Source organism: Rousettus aegyptiacus, unplaced genomic scaffold, assembly GCF_014176215.1.
Source record: "Rousettus aegyptiacus isolate mRouAeg1 unplaced genomic scaffold, mRouAeg1.p scaffold_m13_p_1, whole genome shotgun sequence".
Lineage (NCBI taxonomy): Eukaryota > Metazoa > Chordata > Mammalia > Chiroptera > Pteropodidae > Rousettus > Rousettus aegyptiacus.
This window is the reverse complement of record NW_023416284.1, coordinates 125,040,105-125,055,290: the sequence shown is the minus strand read 5'-3', so window position 1 is coordinate 125,055,290 and position 15,186 is coordinate 125,040,105. Positions and strand designations below refer to the sequence as shown.

Here is a 15,186-nt window from a genome sequence, read left to right as displayed (position 1 = left end):
AAAAATAACTAGAAATGGACAAATTTCTTAATAGTCAACTATAAAAGCAAACTCAAGAAAAAAATAGATAATGACTCTGTACCTATTAAAGACATTAAATTTTTAATTAAAAAACTTTCCACAAAGAAACCTGGTTGAATTGTAGCAAACATTTAAAGAACAAATATTACCAATTCTCCAGAAAATCTTGTAGAAATATCAAGAGGACGGAACATTTCCCAACTAATTCAATGAAGTCAGTATTACTCTGAAGCCAAAGCCATACAAAATGTTACAAGGAAAACAACAAACAACACAATGACAACAATGACAAAAAAACTATGGACCAACATTCCTGATGAAAAATGACACAAAAATTATAAACAAAATTTTAGCTAAATTGAATGCAATAATACATAAAAAGGATAAGGGTTTATTCCAGGAATTTGAAGTATTTTAACATTTAAAAATCAATCAATGTAATTCATCATATTAACCAATTAAGAAAGAAAAATCATATGAGAATTTCAGTTGATGCAGAAAAAGCACTTGATAAACCTAACATACATTACTGATAAAATTCTCAGCAGACCATGGATAAAAGGGAATTTCCTCAACTTGATAAATCTGATAAAGGGCATTTGTAAAAAACCTAGAGCTACCATCAAACCTAATGATAAGAAAACAAACATTTTTTCCTTCTAAGATCAAAAAAGGCAAGTACATCTATTTTGCTCATTTTTATACAACATGGTCCAAGAGATAAAAAATAAGAGAATCTAGAGGAGAGGTAAAATGCTTATATCACAGATGACATGCTCATCTATGTAAAACATCTAATGCAATTTACAAAAAAGAAGCTACTAGAACTACCAAGAAAGTTTGTCCAGGTTATAGAATTAAATATATATACATATGCAAATATATATACACATATATATACAAACTATATATATACACACAAACACAACTATCAAGTGTATTTCTATATAACAACTAAAAGTCACTAATTGAAAAAAAATAAAACAATGTCATTTTCATCAAAAATATGAAGTGCTTAGGGATAAATCTGCCAACAGAAGTATAAGATATTTGCATTGAAAACTATAAAACATTAAGAAAAATTAAGAAAGAGCTAAATAAATGGAGAGAGAAACCTTGTTCATGAGCTGGAAGACTCATATTGTTAGATTGTTCACTTTTCTTCGAGTGGCCTGTATATTGAAACAATTGTGATTAAAATCCAAATAGATGTTCTTATAGAAATTGATATACCATATTTAAAATTTATTTGGAAATATAAAGAAACTGAATAGCTAAAATAACTTTCAAAAGAACAAAATTGAAAGCTAAGAGTAGTCAAAACAATATAGCATTGGTATAAATATAGACAAATAGATAAATAAAGAGCATATAAATATACTTTGATATATGTAGACAACTGACTTTTGACAATGGCTCAAGGGCAATTCAGTAAAGAAAGGATAGCATTTTCAACAAATGATGCTGGAAATTTTGGATATCTACATATAGAAAGATGAACTTTGATATATACTTCATCATATACAAAAGTTTAATGCAATATAATCATAGTTCTAAATATGAAATTTAAAAAAACCTAAAAATAGTCTATGGCCATGCTACCCTGATCAAGCCAGATCCTGTCTGAAGCTAAGCAGGGTCGGGCCTGGTTAGTACTTGGATGGGAAACCACCTAGGAAGACCAGGTGCTGTAGGTATAAAAAATTTTAAAAATAAGAGATTGTAAACTGATAAGGTCCTTGCAATCTGTGAGGTCAACCAAGGGTTGTCTCACCTAAAAGAAAGAAGGAAGGAAGGAAGGAAGGAAGGAAGGAAGGAAGGAAGGAAGGAAGGAAGGAAAGAAATGACCTAAAAATATACAACTTCTGGGAAAAACAAAAGATAAAAGTTTTATGACCTTGAGTTAGGCAAAAATTTCTTAAAGATAACACTAAAAAACATAATCCATTAAAAAAATTGAGAAATTGAACTTCATCAACATTAAAATTTATTCTGTTTAAATTAAACTGTTACAAAAACAAAAAGATGAGCCACAGAATATAAGAACAATTTTGTGAAGCATATGTCTGAAAAAGGATGTATATCTAGAATATATAAAGAATTCTCAAACTCCATAATAAACAAGAAAAGAACCCAATGTAAAATGAGCTAAAGATTTGAATGGACACTTCAAAAAAGAAGATATACAAATGACAAATAAACTCTTGGAAAACTATTCAATAATAACCAAAACCTGGAAAGAACTCAAATGTCTGTTAAGAGATAAATGGATCAACATAGAATGTACTACTTCTCAACAATCAATAGCCATGAACTATTGGTACATGAAACAACACAGAAGAATCTCAAAATAATTATTCTGAATACAAAAAATAAAATAATTATGCTACTATGGCTGCCTGCCAATTGGGGGTGGAGAAGAATAACAAAGGAACACAGAAATATTGGGAGTTAGATATGTTTACTACTGACTGCATTCTTGTTAACTCTTATCTTTTTGTATAGCTGCAAAGAGTGGAACATTGTTTGATTCTATACTATTTAATAGTGTCTGCATTCAACAATGAGCTCATTACATTCCTGGAAATATAACAATGTATTCTTGAAAGCTAATTTGAGCAAGCATCAGTGCACAACTCTATCTTACTTTCCAAAAAGAACTAGGCCCAGATGATTTCACAGTAGAATTCTAACAAAACTTCAAAGGTCACAATGTTACATAAAATTTTCCAAAGCATAGAAATTGAAGAAAAACTTTTAAATTCCTATTATGAAGCATGTGTAATATTTATATATAAGTCTAATAAAAGTAGTATGACAAATTAAATTAAAAATGAGTACTGCTTATGAATATTAATACAAAAGTACTAAATTAAATGATAGTAGACAGAATCCACGAACACATTAACAAAATAATTGGAAATTAGGAAATCCATTAATATAATACAGAATAATAAATCTAAGAAGATGCATCTCCACCGATGCTAAAAAAAAAATTGGCCAAAATTCAACACTCATTCCTAATAAAAATCCTGTAGCAAACAGAAATTGTCAAATGTCTTGGCAAAGTAGATAAAGTACAACCATAAAAAAAAATTAGAGATGAAAGTCTAGACTTTATAGAAGTACAATAAGTACTAATGTTTATGATCCAAGATTTTAGCGTAAAAGAAAAGAGCTATACATATAACATCAAAAAAGTAAATGTTTTAATTCTGAATTTGAATTCAAAATATCAGTGTAAACTCAAGATATATTTTCTCTTAAAAATACCTATTTCCTAGTTCTGAACACTGAAAATATCTAGACTAACCTTATAGCAATAAACATTCCAAGTACCTAGATTTTGGAATCCCGATATCATTCCCTCCTAAAGATAACAAAGTACATTACAGCAGCTGTCCACAACATTTTTGACACCAGGGACTGGGAATCTAATGTCTGATGACCTGAGGTGGAGCTGAGGCAGTGATGCTAGTGCTGGGGAGGAGCTGCAAATACAAATGAAGTTTCACTTGCCCGCCCATCCCTCACCTCCTAGTTCCTAACAGGCCATGGATCAGTACCGGATTACAGCCTGAGAGTTGGGGACCTGTGCTTTAGAGAAATGGTGGATTCTAGATTTAAAGAGGAAGTATACATAATGAACGTAACCATGTTATCATAGAAAACAAGGACTCAGAAATCACCTTAAAAAGATCCAAATGGACAAAGTTGAGGCAATTAGAACACTAATCAGGATAAATACAACTCATTGAATTTACCAAATACGTTTATTTCCATTTATCCACAATGATATCAAAACACAAAGACACTTTGATGAACACAATTAAGAGAAAGTTATCATTTTAAAAATGAAATAAAGTATGATTTGGAAAGTTAATCATGGGACAGGAAAAGTTAGACATAATTACACATTTATTATATCTTTTCTATATCATCTGTATCTCAGAGTAACTAAATTGTTGATAAAAGACATTACTATTTTATAGAAATTTTCCACTTACTCATTAGAAAAAAGTGATAAAATTAGAATATCTTGATAATACTATATTATATAATTAAAATTTGCTGAGAGTAGAACTTAAACATTCTTATCAAAATAAATGGATTAATTAAAGGTAAATATATGAGGTGATGGATGTGTTAATTAACTTAATAAGAGGAATCCTTTCACAATGTATACCTATATCAAATCATCATGTACACTAGAAATATCATAATTTTGTCAAATATACCTTTAAAAAGCTGGGAAAAATATTAATTTTCAAACCTTTTGCAAACCTTAATGAATTAATGAAATGAGTGTGCATCCACAGATGTATATAAAAATACCCATGAAGTTTCCTTGTACAAATCAAAGAAACAAAAATTGAATTTGACTCTAATTAAGTCTTTAATATCTGTCAAGATCTAATCAAGAGACAGAAACAATACAGAAATTTGAAAGGGAGCCATTTAATATGAAGAATTATTAACTTTACTTCAGGACTAATGTAATGAGAGATTGGACACTTGAGGGTAAAAAGAATGCTAAGTAATTCAGGTAAAGCAGAGAAAGGGAGCAGCCACTGCCCCCAGGGCTGAAATGGAACACTCGAAAAAGGGACAAATCTGAAAGACTCCTAACCAGGAATGAGATCTAGATCTCATTGGAGAGGGTGTGGATGAGGCAGAATTACTGGCACATTCATTGAAGTGCTAAGGGATTCACAGAGAATTTTCCCTGTGGAGTACAAAGGGAAGTTGTCCAAGAAGAAACTCCACACCAGAGGAACTCACTGGGAAACCACTCTCTAGGGTCAAAGAAAATCTGCCTAAAGGGAAGTGCTGTGTCTTAGAACTTATTGCAAAACTGCCCGAAAAGGTGCCAGGGACGGCATCCTCAGAGAGGTGCCTTATGCTGATGGCTCCCTTGCACCGCAAAAGACTGCCAAAAGAGACACCAGAACCAGGAAGCAGAATTCCTTTCCTCCTTTGGGAATCCCTTTGGCACCTCTACTCACTTCATTCCAAAAGAAAATATGTTCTAGTATCTCAAGCAACATACTGAAGGGTGGATTTGGAACTGAATGGTAACATATTGATAACTGGTAAATTTCTAGCTCTAATTCCTAATACATTGAAATACAATGAATATTTTAGTTGTCTCAGGATGCCATAACAAAATATTGTAGAACAGGTATCTTAAATAAGAGACATTTATTTTCTCGCAGTTCTGGAGCTGAAAGTTCAAAATCAAGGCGCCATCAGAATTTGCATCTAGAGAAGCCCTTCTTGGCTTGCAGACGGCTGCCTTCTTCCTGTCTCTTCACTTGGCCTTTCTTCTGTGTGCATATGTAAGAGAGAGAGAGAGAGAGAGAGAGAGAGAGAGAGAGAGAGAGAGAGAGAGAGAGAGAAAGAGAGAGAGAGAGAGAGACATCTCTGGTGCCTCTTCCTCTTCTTATAAGAACATTGGTCCTATCAGATTATAGCCTCACCCTTAGGGTCTCATTTAATCTTTATTATCTCTTTATAGGTCCTTCTCAGCTCCAAATACAGTCATTTGGGGGTTAGGGTTTCAACATATGATTTTGAGAGTACATAGTTTAGTCTATGACAAAGTAACATGTTCGTCTCATGGGAATATGATTCGAAAATTTTAAACAAAAAGTAGAGGGAAAATCTATTGATTAAAAATATGAACACGTGCAACTAAAAAAAGCTACTTTGGCAAATGTAAATACTTCCTAGATATTTGATAATATTAACAGTTAATTTTTTTCAGACGAAAATGTTAGTGGAAAGTGGATTTTTAAAGTTATTATTTGAAGTTACATGTTTATTATTTAATAATAATATTTAAGAAAGTAAATATTTACATATAAAGTGACAAAATGTCTTGGATTTTTTAAAAACATAAGTCAGTGAAGAAAAGAAAAAAAATGGATGGGGATAGAGATGAATTAAGATTGCCATAAACTAATAATTGTTGATATTAAGTGACAGGCACATGGAGAGCTCATTAGACTCTACTTTTGTGTAAGTTTGCCATTTTCCATAACAAAGTAAAAAATAATGACAAATGAGTGTGATTAAACAAAAATAATTAAAAATTGTAAGTTAATATTATGTACAACTCTATGTTAATTCCTTTAAAAATATCTCTCTATTTTTAGAAGAATATAAATTAAGAATGTTACTGATTTTCTTGAGAATTGGAAAATTAAAATAAGCCTAATGAAATGATACCTATTTAAACAAATTTTCAAACTCCCTTTAAAAAAGGTGTCACAACTGAATAGCTTTATGGGAAATTTAAACTATCAAGGATCAGATCAGAATATTCCTATATTTTAGAATTTCCACATCATGTTGGCCAATAAAGCTTACAATCTGCTAGCAGCAGTCCCTAACATTTTTGGCACCAGAGACTCTATGAGAATCTAAAGCCTGATGATCTGAGGTGGAGCTAGGGCGGTGATGCTAGTGCTGGGGAGCAGTTACAAATACAGATGAAGCTTCTCTTACTTACCTGCCACTCACCTCCTGCTGTGCGGCCCGGTGCCTAACAGACCACAGACTGGTACTGGTCTGTGGCTCAAGGATTAGGGACCCCTGTGCTATTGCTTGTACCCAAAAGCTATTTGAAAGGACATACCATATTTAAATATAAAAACAAAATCAATACACTTTTAGGGAAAGAGAGTAATGGTGCTATCAACAGTCCGAATTTTTTGAGAAGTTTCTGAAAAGCAAAGAGAAGATAGCATTAAAAAGACAGAGGAACAATACAGAATTGAGGAACCTCCAGACTCTCACAGATTAAGGACGGGCGTTTGAAGAATTAAGAATTCCTGAAAACTGAAAACATAGCAAACGAAGCTGGAGGTAGAGTGGACATTAAGCCAGAAAGCAGGAAACTAAAGAAGGCAAGAAGAGCCTTGGGTCCGGCCTTGCCTCTGGACACTATAGTTTGCAGTGATCATCTCTGGGCTATGGCTGCGGCCTATGTAACAGGAAGTGAAAACCTGCAGTGCTCATTGATGGTAGCAAAGCATTTGATGACACTAATTTTCATTAGATATTCTTTAAAATCACTTTGAGGAACCAAATTAGGAGGCTGAAAATAATTGTGAGTGAAACTTGGGGTTTAAAAGGAGAATTCCATTTATTTTTGCCAGACTGACCAAAGGCAACCTCCAATTCTTTGATGAGAAAGAACTGCCATGTCATATCTGAATTCCATTGTATAGTAATTAAAAGTGGATGAAAAAAATATTATACTTAAATTATTATATAAGCAAAATATATGAATTTCTGAACCCATAATGTGGGTTCACTTCTTTTAACCATCTTGCTATATTCATAAATCTTGGCTTCAATAAATGCTCTAGGCAGGTCCTAGGAACACATACAATACACCCATGTGTTTTAGAATGAGCCTTTCATGTTTTAATTAGTTTCAAACATCAGATCCGAACTTTCTAGGGTTTGCACTCTCTGCTTTTTCAATATTCTGTGATACTTTATCTCCATTCCTTCTTTCCCAATTTCCTACTACCAGCCACTCAGAACTCTCTTTCAGGAAACAAATTTTAAATTGCTCTCCAACTTATGCACTATAGTTCTAAGTAAAAGATATTTCTAGTACTCAGCCTCTGTCCTGTGAGAAGAGTAGCTACTTTCAGAATCACCGTAGCATGAGAGGAGGTTTGGGATGAAATGTAAGAGAGATCTTAAATTGTAATGGTAGTATGTAATTTGAGAAAATCTCAGCATTATTGGTTCTGAAATATTTACGTGCATATGTTGCATTTTATGAATGTATCTTCTAACCATTTGAAAATGATCTTCCAAAAGTCAGCTGTTGCAGGATTCATTTGTCCTTTTAACTCCATCCAAATAAGTGGATTAACCCTATGAAATGCTGTATGATCTCAGCACTCAGTGAATAGTACTGATAGATCTTACAATTTCTTTTACGAAAATCAAGGAATGAATGAACATCTACATCTATTATATAATTCCTTTAACTTTTACCTTAAAAAGAGAATTAAAAAGTCTCATACTGAACTTTTTCATTTTATATTCCTTTAAACTGATATCTGCTTAATGAGGACAAGCCTGGCACATTCCTCACCAAAAGGCCAGGACCTCCTCTCTAATGGTGTTGATAATTTGGCACTATGCACCATAAGTAAGTAAACAAGAGAATTTCTAATGCCTTTCTTTGACTAAGAAAATGGTTCATAAAAGAACTGGATATTATGGGTTTACTTAAAACTAGAGTGACCATGTATCTCAGTTCTCCCAAGAAAAGAACGCTTTTTAATTTATTGCCCCAAATTAATTATTTCAGTGTTTTATTTCAGTATCAAGAGAATTTCTACGTTGAGGATAAATTATATAATCTTATTACTTAAAAGCTATGGCCTCCCTCAGATGAGCAGCATCCACTTCATCCTCAAACTAGATAAAATAAAAGAAAAATGTAACCATAAAGTGCAACTCTGTGCAAAGGAACAGGAGGCTGCCGACTTCTAAAACATTGAGTTTTAATTTTAATTTACCTACATAGCAAACACTAAGTGAAAAAAATGCTGTGTGAAACATACAATTGGACATGACAACAAGTAATTAAACTAAACATTACCATTTACTATCAACCTGAATAATATTTCCTATCTAATAAAAAATAAAATGGCATGTACATAATGTTTTCAAAGATTTAAACACAAATAACTGAAATATAGTTTAGAAAAATAGAAATAGTAGTAGGACAGTAGAACTAGAGATTGACATACTACTCATTTATAATTTTCTGTAATTCTATTATATTATTAATTGTGGTAAATGAGAGAAAATCGCAAGAAAAAATTGTATTATCTACCTATTCAGAGATAAAGGCATAAGATATTAGTATTAGAGAATAACTTTCGGTTATAAGGTGATATTTCTTTTTATTTTAATAACGTAAAGTTTTTCTACCCTTAGCTGAGATTCACATTGATTTTTCTCACCTTTGGAATTTCCATTTGCCTCATTCTACTTGAAAATATATTTCCTTTGCAAAGGTTGATGTACATCTATTTACAATTAATTTGGAAATCGATGGCTTCATGACCAAGAAGAGCAAAAGTGTTTGTTCTTTGTGGGCAAAAGTGCCACCAGGAAGGATATGTTGGATGTCTTTATAGCTGACATTTAAGAGTAATATGTACTATTTTCTTAAAAATGGAAAAATGAAAAGTGGTACTTTGTTCTTGAATATGAAAAGAAGCTATGAAATGAGGAAAGGCCAGAAATGTTATAATCACAAGTCCTGACTCTGTCTCCAGGTTGCCATGCAGAAGTGGTATGACTTTGGGTAAGTCATTCACAGCCTAGGGTGAGAGTAATGAACAATTGTGACACTATGCTTGAAAGTATTTGTAAAGTATAAAATCCTATACATATATTGACTGAAGAGCACATCATCGCTACAGAAACAGAAAGAAGATATAGAGTGAGATGAGTGTGAGATTATTGACATATGTTTAAATAAAAACTAAGAAAAAAATCCACATATGATAAAAAAAGAGAGGGGAAAATAAAAATACTAGGATGCTGTCAGAAAATGTTCAAGTTTTCTTTAGAATTGTAGGACACAGTCATGTATATTGGCTCCAATCAGCCATGCAGTTTTAAAAACTTTAATTTATTTTGTAAATAAAAATGTTTAACCCTTCTTTTTCTCACATAGTGGCAAAAATAATTCAATGCTTTAAAATATTTTAACTTGCCACAAAAATAAGATGCTAAAGATATTTTCTGTCTCACAGTTCTAACAGAGAACATTTCTGCATAATCCACAATGGTTGAAGAATATGGTCATTGTCAATTGAGAGAAAAATACTTAAAAATGACAAAAAGAGTGAAAATGACACCATAAACATTAAATTAAAAAAAAAAAAAAAAGAACTAGAATGCAAGGTTATGGAACCACTGGAATGAGGCCCTTATTTTGAATTGACAGTTTAGATCAACTCAACTTTAATGCTAAAGTTGGCAGGCTGCTATTCTGTGAGGTAGAAGTGAAAATGAGAATTCGATGTGGGAATTAAGCATAAATCTCTAAGATTTTTTCTAATAAAAAATATTTCAAAAAGCTAATGAAGTCACTTTTAATGTAGGCTTATAGAACTTTAAAGTGCCTCATTTTCAAAATAGGCCTGAAGAAATGAATACCAAGTATAAAATGGCTGTAGTTGTCTCTGTCGATAAAACAGCTCAAGCCTCTTTGAAAACAATAATATAATAAGGGCACTCGATACATTTCTGGAAGTTGTCAATGTTCCTATTATTCCAATTATCACACTGAACCTTAGGAATTACTAATCCCATAAAAAAAAAAAAAAGGCAACTAAATGGTTCTTTACTAAAACCCACTGCACAACATCAAGTTCCTTTACAGAAGGATTTCACCTAAATGTGTGTAATTAATCTTTATTCTGAAACAGGGTTGGGTGCCTTAAAAGCCTACTTGTTTCCTTGAGTTGTGCCTTGCAACACAGATGAGTTTAGTATTTCAGGAGGAGACACTAGGGGAAGCGGTGAGTCTGCCAGTTCTGTAACAGACACCAGCACGCCGTCCAATCTCACAAAGACCACCTTTGTGGGCAGCATTCTTTTCCCATCAGGCTGTGCTGCCCTGACCTGTGGTGTGTTTTTAGTTTCCAAAGAATGCTGATCCTCTCTAAATGATCTACTGAAAACCGAGTGTTGAAGCACAAATGAAAAGTGAAAAGTGCCATTTAGCACACAACATAATTATTTCATGGCCTACTGTAAGTTAGCAAAGGCACGTTTCAGCTCTTAAGATGTGAAAGCCAGATCATGCTGTATCATAATATTTTGTGTGTTTTCTGGAAACGGTTTTGAATCCCCCTTTTCCTGGGTTGGTGGCTGCACAGAAGGAAAGGAGAAGGAAATCATATTTTCATGTAGAATAGCTTTTTAAAGACTGAATAATAAAACCTCGATTCAAAGTGAACAAACATTGAACTCAATATCTGCAACAGCCAGACCCTTTCAAAAGGGACTAACTTAACCTCAGGAAATAGGGTAAGCAATCATAGCTATTAAATTCACTTTGTACTAAAATTTAATCAGGCCAAGTATACCATGGATAGCCACACGGTGTGGACATATACCCACACACTCATTTTTAATACCACATAGGTTTAATTTTATGCACATTCTATATAGTACATGCCAAATAGAAGAAAAAGTGTTTATGTGACTTTGAATTCTCACCAAGTTTCCTCAATAAATTAATCTTTATGGTGGCATATTAGATGTAATTTTTCTAGAAACACTCTAAAACTCTAAAAACTAATGTCTCTGTTCCTAATAATTGAGAATAACCTCTAATTTGACTCATTGCCTCATACCACTATATCACAAATATATTTTGGAATAAGATAATCTGCTTCCCTGCCAAGATAGCAGATAATAGAAGGGAGTGTACTTATTTCCTTCCCTACTTACAGTGGATTAAAAAAATGGATTTTTCAAGGAAAATTATTTTAAAAATCATACTCTTGTGATTGCCCATTTATCTATCTGTGTCTATTTGGGAACCAGAATATTTTGTTTACTGAACATGGATGGTATAGTGGCCGTTGTCCAGAACCTTCTTGACAAATCTTGTTTGAATCAAGACTTTCGAGAGTTTCTCAATAGTGTATTAGCTTTATCAGTGTGAAGTATAGAGATGACGATATGATAGAGAGAGGTGAAAGCCTGCAACACTTATGCTCTTACCGCAGCTCAGACTTCTGCCCTACCCCCAGCTTCAGCCATTTCTCAGTGCTGTTTCGTTCTTTATAATCATTGCTAATAGGTTGTCAAGAAAGACTTTCATTAGAAAATTGATAAACATCCTCAAACACATTTATTCTGTAATTCTTTACTAAGTATCTACCATATCCCAAACAATGTGTCTGGGAATATTAATTAAGACTCAGAGATGATAATTGATGATACTTGACAAATTATTCCTTGTTTATTATGACACCACGAAAAAATTTGAGAAACAATTATTTATTGATATTTCTACCATGTTCTGGACATCGATTCTTACAATACCTTTAGGAATTCGGTGTTGTTATCGTTTCCCACTTACAGATGAGAAAATTAGGCACTGAGGAATTAAGTAATTTGCTCAAATTCATACAGGTAGTTCTTCTAGAGCCAAGATTTGAACCAAAGTAACCTGGGTCTGCAAAAGGACTCTTAACCACCAAATTATATAGTAAAGTCTTGCTGGGTACTGACGAAAAAGCCTTGCTATGTTATGTGATTTGTATAAGTTTTTTTAGAATACCATACAGCTCTTTCCATGGCTTATCCAAGAGTTTTATGTAAAATGATCACATATTTGCAAAACCATCCCCCCAAAATATATCAATTTGATAAATGCTTTCTCTCTGAATTATCAGTTGAACATTATTCATTTACAAGCTTTCAACAAATTGTAGTACTCACACAGAGTAATTAGTTTTAATTTCCCTTTGTCAACCTAAAATCCAAACAGGGTAATTGATATCTTGGTACTGAGAATTTTGTTCTACCTAAAAACAAGTTTAGCATTTTAGTAACCTGAAAGAGTATTTGATAATTGTTAAGAAACTTAAAATTCTGACAGCCTCTGTCTGAAAACCTTGTTTTATGAATTGAATTTAGTTACATGTTTTACAGATAAATTCTGCCTCTGAGATGTTGATGATGCTTATTTCTGTTTGGCCTTAGTCTTCTAGTCCTAAGAAGGAGATTTTCAGATTATGAATACAAAGAGCTTCACAGCTCTCTTTACTTGTAGTGAAATGACATCCAGTTAAGTGGATTCAGTGGTTTAAGTAATGCTTCTCAGTTGTAGACTTTCTTTTATGTCCTAACTTGGGTTTTGTTCCATATCAAAATGCTTTATTGTTCTACACTATTTTTCCCTCTTTCTTTTCAAAAGTATTTTAAAGTCTTTCTCCTATCACCTGAAATATTTAAAACAGTTTTTTAATTGTTCATCCTTTGGTTTATCAAATATGTATGAGAGGACTATTGTGTGTTGGTACTCTTTATGGATCGGAAATATGAAGGTGAGTTATATTTTGCAATATTTTTAGATTATTTATATTTTATAATAATATTAAATTTATAAAAGGAAATTGTGCAGTATATATGTATAAACTATAAAGTTCCCAACAAAATGGAAACCTACAAACCTACCATCCACAGAACAGGGATATTTTTAAAATTACCAAAATTTATGTGTTCATTCCTTATCTCATTCCCTCTGCTTTCTCTTCAGGGATAACTTCTGTTTAAATGTCTTTTTCATTTCTTTTCTTTTCTCATGACCCCTATTATTCCCCTCTTCCTTCTTCGATAGTTTTAATATAAGTGTATATATCTACTTTCATCATTCTATAATATTTTATTCTTAAAAAAGGCAATTTTATTTATCCATCTCCTATTGAGGAAACTGGACAATTTTCAATTTTTACTATTATAAATAAGAATGTGATCAACATTCTTGTGTGTTTCTTAAAACACCTTCTAGAATTTCTTGTACACAAAATATAGTGAAATTGCTCTAGATTACATGAAAATTCATGTTTTCAAATTATACTGTCAGAATGATATAAAAGTCTCCACTGATCCAACACTAGAAATTATCAGACTTCTTAAACTTTGCCCAACTAGTGTGTGGTAAATAATATTTTAATGTGGTCTTTACTATTTTACTGATTCTTAACCAAAATTAATATCTTTCCCATGTGCATGGATCATTTCTATTGCCTCTTCTATGAAATGTTATCTCATATCGTTTGCTCCCTTCTTTTTTATTTTCCATTTTAACATAAGCATTATAAATTTTCATCCATAATGAAATAATTTATTGCGTGGTATGAAGTAGAAAGCACATTTCACTTATTTTAAAATGATATACAGTAAATAAGCTCCATTGATTTACTGGTCCATTCATTTCCAAGTTCTCTTCAAAGCCACTTGTCTTACATGTCAGTTTTGGTTCTGTTTCTGATATCTCTATTCCATTACATTTTTACTTGTCTATTCCTATGCCAATGTCACGTGGCCGTAATTAGCTTTACAACCTATTCTTATTTTTCTTTTTCAGGAGTATCTGTATTATTTTTTAGTCCTCAGAAAAAAAACCATTAAAACTACATTAAATCTATTCATCAATTTGGAGAGAATTATATATTTATGATAGGAAATCTTCTTACCTATGAAGATATTATCTGTAATGTTCTTTAATAAAATGTTACATTCTTTCATATATACAAATTTTTGTTGTGTTTATTCCCACCTGCCATGTTATTATTTTTTCTTGAATCAGTTTTGGTGATATTTTTATAGCAATATAATCCCCAATAAATCAAGTTTTTAAATTACATGTTTTATTTTTAATCATTTTTATTAATATACATGAAATTATATGTTTTGGGTCACAAAATATATGCAATTATGTATACACAATTATTTTTTTACTATTTTTACATATACTGCCAAGAGTATATTACCAAACCATTAAATTATTTTTAATGACAAACTTATTTTCATTTCTTTTTCTTTTTGAAGTCTTACAGAGTTCAACTTTGGCCAAAAACATTAATTGGGTTATTTGTTTAAATGAACAAAATTAAATTATTTTCTATTCACAGTAATTAGTCTTTTATAAATTTTTGGAGATTCTATGATAGTTGATTCTTATTATTTTTTTCCTCCTGATTCATTTTTACTTTTATATTTTACTTTTATTTATTTATTTATTTATTTATTTATTTATTTATTTATTTATTTTAAGGTGACATAGGTTAATGGGGAAGTAGATAGGTAAAAGGGATCAAATATGTGGTAACAGAAAGAAATCTAACTATGAGCGGTGAACACAATATATGCCTTACTGTTGAATTGTACACCTGAAACTTACTGGATTTTGTTAATTTACATATTTTAAATCTTTTAAAAACTTAGCTAATTTTAATTGAACTATTAATAATTGCGAGATATGTGTTAAAATCTTTCACTGCAATAGATAATTGAAATTTTCTCCCTAGAATTTATGTAAACTTTTGCTTTTCTGTATTCTGAAACTTTATTACTTGGTGCATTCGAGTT

General features: G+C 31.7%; 1 pseudogene; it reads left to right on the top strand.

The window, feature by feature from the left end:
• The first annotated feature begins 1,606 nt into the window (after positions 1-1,606).
• LOC118605308 lies at positions 1,607-1,718 on the top strand (annotated as a pseudogene).
• Positions 1,719-15,186: the final 13,468 nt, after the last annotated feature.